This window comes from Triticum aestivum, chromosome 3B (genome assembly GCF_018294505.1).
Source record: "Triticum aestivum cultivar Chinese Spring chromosome 3B, IWGSC CS RefSeq v2.1, whole genome shotgun sequence".
Lineage (NCBI taxonomy): Eukaryota > Viridiplantae > Streptophyta > Magnoliopsida > Poales > Poaceae > Triticum > Triticum aestivum.
The window spans coordinates 768,749,417-768,757,197 of NC_057801.1; positions in this window are offsets into that span (position 1 = coordinate 768,749,417).

The following is a 7,781-nucleotide window of genomic DNA, read 5'->3' on the forward strand; positions in this document are numbered from 1 at the left end:
CTCGTCTACGGTGCTGAGGCGGTCCTTCATCACGAGGTCAGGCATCGCTCCGTGCGGGTCCTGGCTTTTGACAAAGCGCAGGAGGACGCCATGCGGGGGGTGGACCTCGTGTTGGGGGAGGAACATCGTCGGGAGGCCGTGCTTCGAGCAGCAAGATACCAACAGGCGCTGCGGCGGTACCACTGCCGCAGCATCCGTCCCAGGACCCTCGAGGTAGGTGACCTCGTGCTCAGGCGGGTGGTCTCCAGGGAAGGGCTGCACAAGCTCTCGCCCATGTGGGAGGGCCCGTTCAAGGTTATTCATGTCTCCAGGCCTGGCGCCGCACGCTTGGAGACTCGGGAGGGGGTACCCATCCCGAACACATGGAACATCCAGCACCTCCGGAAGTTCTACCCTTGAAGAAAGGCCCGGTGCCTGTGAAGAAGGCCAACGCCTGTGAAGCTCATCGCCCCGAGAAAGGCCCGGAGCGTGTGAAGAAGGCCAATGCCTGTGAAGCTCGCCGCCCGTGACACTCTCACGTAATAATGAGTTGGGGTTGTACACGCCCCGGAGTCTCCGGAGAGCCGCCCTCGGGCCTCGGGTGCTCCCACCCACGCCCAGTGGCAGCACTTAGCTCCGCGCTGGTGAGAAGACGTCGAAGACTAGATTAGGTGCTGGACACGGCTTTTTCATTTGCTTTCTGCAGTTGGCTTGTTTGTCCCCATTTGAAGTTTTATTGGGAGTTTCTTTTAGCGTTGTTGCCACCCCGACCTATGACTCTTTGTCTTTGTCGCCCACTTGACTCGTTTTCTCTCTTGCAAGTCTCGCGAGGGGGCTACGCGGGTGCCCTCGCGAGTGTTTCCTGACCCAGTCTTGTGAGGTTTTCCTACCCAAGTCCATCATGGGAGCACTCCTCCCAGTCCATGCCCCACGGGCATCATGACACGAACACAGGGCCTGAGTCGGTCGCCCTCACGACCGAGGCTGGAAGATTACCTCTCCTGAGTAATTCTTGCAGGCCACAAAGCGCGTGACGAGACCCCAGCCTCAAGAAGCGAAGACCACGGCAGGTCCCCCCGAGCTAAGTAATTCCTACACGCGAGCACGCGGCACCAAACATAGCATAGGAATGACAAAAATAGCATGATAATTAACGGCAACGAACCAGCACACCCCTGCGGGGCCCTACACTACTCTCTCTTTGCGCAGGGAAGGGACAAAAACAAAATAGACGCAGCTCGCTCGACACCGGCTCGTGGCGAGGGCTCGTACTGCCTCCGGAGCTTAGTCGGACATCTCCTCACGCTTCACCGAGGCGCAACGGCGGGCTGACCCGCTGCCTCCCTCAAGGCGGGCGCGACGGCGCGGAGGCTGGTCGCGGCCACCGCTGGAGGAGCTGCCATCCGAAGGGGAGCCGCCAAGGCTTGGCGAGCTGCGAACGCCGCCGACGGCGCGCCCGCCTTCATCTTCATCCAGATTGACGCCGAGGCCGGGCACCCAGCCGCTGTCATCGCCTTCCGGGCAGCACTCGACACGACGGCCGTCTTCTCCGAGCACCCTCACGTAGAGGGTGGCGTCGCTGTCGAACTTGAAATGCAGGGTGCACCGCCGGCTAAGGCCTCGCGCACGGGCAAACGTTTGCCAGCCGCGGGTCAAGGCCACATTCCCAGCAACGGAAATCTCCAGTGAGGCCCAGGAGGCCCTACTGCAGCAACCGTTCGCTTGAATCCAGAGGCCGCCAGGAGCGCCGGTCGGGAGTTCACCTACAAAGAAGCGGGGAAGCTGGAGCCAGCTGCCGGTTGGGTCCCCTGACCACACGACGAACTCCGGCAGCACCTCCGCTAAATGGAAGCGCGGCCTGGGAGGCCGCGTAGCCACGACACGCCTTCCCTCACCCACCGGGCGTCCATCGCCGCACGGGAGATCGCAGCTGTGACCGCGAGGAGCCACTGCGGGAGACGCATCATGCTTGCGGGGACGACCCCGGTCGCGCTTGGGCGGGGGAGAGTCAGGCCCTTCCCGACAAGCCTTCCCTTCTCCGTGGCTGGGAACCTCTTTGGTGGCGCCATAAGAGATGGCAAGTAGCTGGGATGGGGGAAAAGAAGGAAGCAGATAGGAAGATGTATAGCGGGGGCTTGTGCCCTCCCGCATTTATAACCGGAGGAGGCCAACCATCGGCCTCCACGATCACAGGTAATCATGACTCGTTTCTGCATGAAGGGACTTGTCAAGTCGAGCGGTTGCCGAGGCAGTGTGGGGAAGCGGAGCTGCCCACGTCCAATCAACCGCCACACGGCGACCAAGGCTGTAGGCTGATGGGGCCCGTGGTGCTCCGCACTTGCCCCTTCGCTTCTCCGCTAAGCCAAGTCCGAGCGCGCCTTGGGCCCGGGGGCTACTGTCGGCGTTCTGGGAACGGGGGTCCCCAGACTTGCCTGCCTGCGGCCTGCGGCGTGGCTCAAGTGGTGGCCCAGTATGGCCCATCTTCATCAGCACAAGACTCAAGACCCTCGCGAGGGGCCAAGCCTCGCGAGGCGGACGACACACGACTTCCTCAGGGACGGCCTTGCCAGGCAGGCTCGTGAGGAGGCGGAGAGATCAAGGCAGGGTACCTTGCGAGGTGCTCGTGACGCAAGCCATGACGATCGAGACCAGGAGGGCGCCAGGCGGGCGCCGGCTAGGCGCAGTGTCCTTGTTTCCTCTTTGGTGCAAAGCGGGCAAGCACAGGCGTGGAGTACCGAGGCATCAGGCAAATGTTGCCATTTCGGTGCAACGAGACCAAGACCAGCAGAGCGGAAGGATGGAGGTCACCATGGAGATCAGGGCGGCGTCATCGCCAGTACCTTTGGCAGTCGAAGACCAACTTCAGTCAGGATAACTTGTACTAGATGTTCCCCTTCGAAATGGCCGTTGTTGGCGCCCTTCCCGCTCAATATTTGAGAAGAGGCCCAGGGCCTCTATATATAGGGATAGCCACCACAGAGTAGGGGCATCTGATTGAGTGCTCATTAGACCTAGAGCCGATCGAACTCACCCAAGTAGTTCATCGCACCAGCTCAAGAACACCTCTCGCGAGGCTGTTCTTCCCTTGTATTGTTGATCGTCAGCCCCTGAGGCAATCCACCACACCACACACTGGAGTAGGGTATTACACCACAATGGTGGCCCAAACCAGTATAATTCTTGTGTCCCTCGTGACATTCATCGTTCTAGCTATTTAGATTCTCACGAGGCGATCGGACGTGAATCGGTAGGGGGAAGATCTTCGTGCGCACCCCAGAGTTCGAACCTTAAGGGTCTGCCGGAACCCAACATCCGACAGAATTACCAGTGTGGCTTGGCCTACTAGATTGATCTTTCTTGCTACGGGAGAAGTGCTTAGCTTTGGGTTCAATCTTGTGGTGTCCTTACCCAGTGACAATAGGGGTTGCAAGGCACGTATTGTATTGTTGCCATCGAGGATAAAAAGATGGGGTTTATATCATATTGCATGAGTTTATCCCTCTACATCATGTCATCTTTCTTAATGTGTTACTCTGTTCTTATGAACTTAATACTCTAGATCATGCTGGATAGCGGTCGATGTGTGGAGTAATAGTAGTAGATGCAGGCAGGAGTCGGTCTACTTGTTGCGGACGTGATGCCTATATACATGATCATGCCTAGATAATCTCATAATTATTCGCTTTTCTATCAATTGCTCGACAATAAGTTGTTCACCCACCGTAATACTTATGCTATCTTGAGATAAGCCACTAGTGAAACCTATGGCCCCGGGGTCTATCTTTTATCATATAAGCTTTCAATCTACTTTTATTTGCATCTTTCCTTTTCCAATCTATATTATAAAATACCAAAAATATATTTATCTTATCATACTTTCTCTATCAGATCTCACTTTCGCAAGTGGCCGTGAAGGGATTGACAACCCCTTTATTGCGTTGCTTGCGAGTTCTTTGCTTGTTTGTGTAGGTGTGTGGGACTTTTGAGGAGCCTCCTACTGGATAGATACCTTGGTTCTCAAAAACCAAGGGAAATACTTACGCTAATATTGCTGCATCAGCCTTTCCTTTTCAAGGAAAACCAACGCAAGCTCAAGACATAGCAAGAAGGATTTCTGGCGCCGTTGCCGGGGAGGTCTTCGCTCAAGTTGTCACGCCCAATATGCGACCCTATCCAGAAGGAACTCGAAGGTCCCACCAAGGATAGACCCGCATATTGAAACGCTTTTGCAAGGTGGATATCATTACATAAACATTACATAATAGGTAGGGATACATACATAAGGCATACAATGCCACACGAATAAAACGTCATCATACATAAGAGCAACATCCAACTACGGATGAAACACAAACAGAAACTCAAACGACATCCACCCTGCTAGCCCAGGCGACCGACCTGGAACCTATCCCCTGATCGAAGAAGAAGCAGAAGGAGAACTCCAAAACAAGTAAACATCGCTCTCGCGTCAAGATCATCGCAAAAACCTGTACCTGCAACTGTTGTTGTAGTAATCTGTGAGCCACGAGGACTCAGCAATCCCATTACCATGGGATCAAGACTAGCAAAGCTTAATGGGTAAGGAAAGGATAAGTGGTGAGGTTGCAGCAGCGACTAAGCACATATGGTGGCTAACATATGCAAATGAGAGCGAGAAGAGAAACAATGGAACGGTCGTGAAGCTAGCAATATCAAGAGGTGATCCTGAACACCTACTTACGTCAAACATAACCCAAAACCGTGTTCACTTCCCGGACTCCACCGAAAAGAGAACATCACGGCTACACACGCGGTTGATGCGTTTTAATTCGGATCTGGTGTCAAGTTATCTACAACCAGACATTAACAAATCCCATCTGCCCATAACCGCGGGCAGGGCTTTCAAAAGTTTATACCCTGCAGGAGTGTCCCAACTTAGCCCATGATAAGCTCTCGCAATCAACGAAGGATATTCCTTCTCCCAGGAAGACCCGATCAGTCTCGGAATCCCGGTTTACAAGGCATTTCGACAATGGTAAAACAAGACCAGCAAAGCCGCCTGATGCGCCGACAATCCCGATAGGAGCTGCACATATCTCGTTCTCAGGGCAACACCGGATGAGCAATCCGTACAACTAAAACCAGACCTCAAGTTTCCCTGAGGGGGCGCTGCAAAGGGCTCTAGTTCGGACCAGCACTCAGAGAAGCACTGGCCTCGGGGGGCTAAAATAAAGATGACCCTCGGGCTCCGGAAACCCAAGGGAAAAAGGGCTAGGTGAGGCAAATGGTAAAACCAAGGTTGGGCCTTGCTGGAGGAGTTTTATTCAAAGTGAACTGTCAAGGGGGTCCCATAAATCACCCAACCGCGTACGGAACGCAAAATCCGGGAACATAACACCGGTATGACGGAAACTAGGGCGGCAAGAGTGGAACAAAACACCAGGCATACGGCCGAGTCTTCCACCCTTTACCAAGTATATAGATGCATTAATAATATAAGAGATATTGTGATATCCCAACATAATCTTGTCCACCATGGAGCAATCTTCAACTTCACCTGCAACTAACAATGCTATAAGAGGGGCTGAACAAAGCGGTAACATAGCCAAGCAATGGTTTGCTAGGAAGGGTGACAAGGTTAGAGGCTGACATGGCAATTTGGGAGGCTTGAAGAGCAAAAGATAGGTAGCACCGCATAGCGATAGAACAAAGCAACTAGCATAGCAATGATAGTAATGAGATCCAAGGTGATGGTCATCTTGCCTGAAATCCCGCTAGGAAGAAGAACGAGTCCATGAAGAAGATGAAGCCACGAAGATGAACCAAGCGTAGACGAACGAATCCGCACGATCGCAACGAAACAGGAACTATCGAGAAGAAGCACACAACATGGTAAACACACAACACATGAACAAAGCACGATTCTCAACCAAGTATGATGCATGACAAGGCTACATGAAGCTGCTCATGGCAAGAGATGATGCATACAAGACCAACACATCAAAGCAAGTTTAAATGAGGCCGGAAACAAGATATAACAATTCCGGTAAGTCCTCATATGCAAATTTTGAAATTGTTCCAGATCTGAATAAACCTTATGTTCAATTCGTTAAATAGCAAGTTAAGATGCACCAAGATGATCTACACGAGATTCTAGTCAAGTTACATATAAAGTTCATTTAATTCGGAGCTACGGCCTAGAAGACATGAGCAAAACAAGTTAAACATGGCATTGATGCAAAATGCATACAAACATCAAGCAAACACCTCAAAACAAGGATGCAACATGATAATATGAAGCTACATGCAATTCTAAGCAAGTTTCATATAGAGCACACTCAAAACGGAGCAACGGTTCCAAAACAGCAACTAGGCATCTTGAAAGCATCAAAACAATATGCTACAGCATCTCAATGTAATAACAAAAGGCATGGGCATGAAGTACAGGTAAAGCATGACAAAACATGAACACTGAGCTATCTCCAGAAATCAATAGAACATGCTCAAAAGGACATGGCAAGTTTGCAAATAATAACAGTTTACAGTCTTAGCAGAAATAACATCAGGTTGCAATGTTTAGAGCTATCAAACAACATGCTACAGGAACTTAATATGGCAAAAAGAGGCATGGCATGAATCTACTAATTGCATATAAACAAAGTCCCTTACTGACCATGAGCCAAAAGGGCACAGAAAATATGATGGCACCCATGTAAACATGGCAAATGATATGACAGATTCAGACATGGCAGGAACAACAATAAGTTTGCATGTTGGTGAGCTTTTACAACTCACCACAAAGCAACACATGGCATGTAAAGATGAACAACAGTAAGAAGGCATGTTTATGAAGCTAAGCATGGCAAGATCAAGTTGATAGGGTGCATGGATCACTAGCAAAGCGCATGGAAAAACTGAACTTAATGTTAACAGGCTGACAACAACATTATTTAGCAATTTGAGAGCAAGATTACAACAAGCTACACTAGGCTATAAATGCAACCAGGGGCATGAATGGATAGGGAATGACATGTTTAACAAATCATCCTTAGTTAACATCTCCAGATTATGAATAGAATAACTTGTAGCAGCAGGTTTACATAGCAACATGATGTAGCATATTCAGACTAGCAAAATAGCAACAGCAATTACCCTACTTCACGAGCTCGATGCACTCAGTACAAGAGTCACAAAAATACATGAATAGCACCACTGTGAATATGGCATGATGTAGTACAAAACACATGTAGATCTCATGCTCATAGGACGCACACACAAAATGCAACGAAAAAGACAAATCATCAAGTTATAACAGTTTCAGCAGATTAACAACATATAGCACTCTTGCAATGATGATTAGGGCATCCAGATGATCTCAAACAAGCATGCCACAATGGAATGAAATGAAGAGCATCTCACAATGAACATTTTGACATATTACACGCACGAAACGGAGCAGTATGCAGCAAGTTATGATGCGATGAACAGGGGACCAAAATGCAAATATTACGGGGACTTGGGGGGGAACGGGGTCAACCTCATTCAGATCTAGATCGGGCACAGAACCGAGGTACGCTAGGGAACTCGCCGGAGATGCGGGGCGCGGCGGCCGGAGCTGGAGGAGGGGCTCGCCGGAGTGGAGGGGAGGCCGGATCCGAGGCGCTCCTCGCCGGATCTAGTTGGAGGAGGCGAGGGAGAGGCCGGGCGGCGCGGCCGGAGGACGTGCGCGGTGCGGCAGACGAGAGGAGGCGCGGCGGCCGGTGACCGGCGCGAGGAGGCAGAGGGAGCGGGCGAGGCGGCGCTGGGTGGCGGAGCAGGGAGGC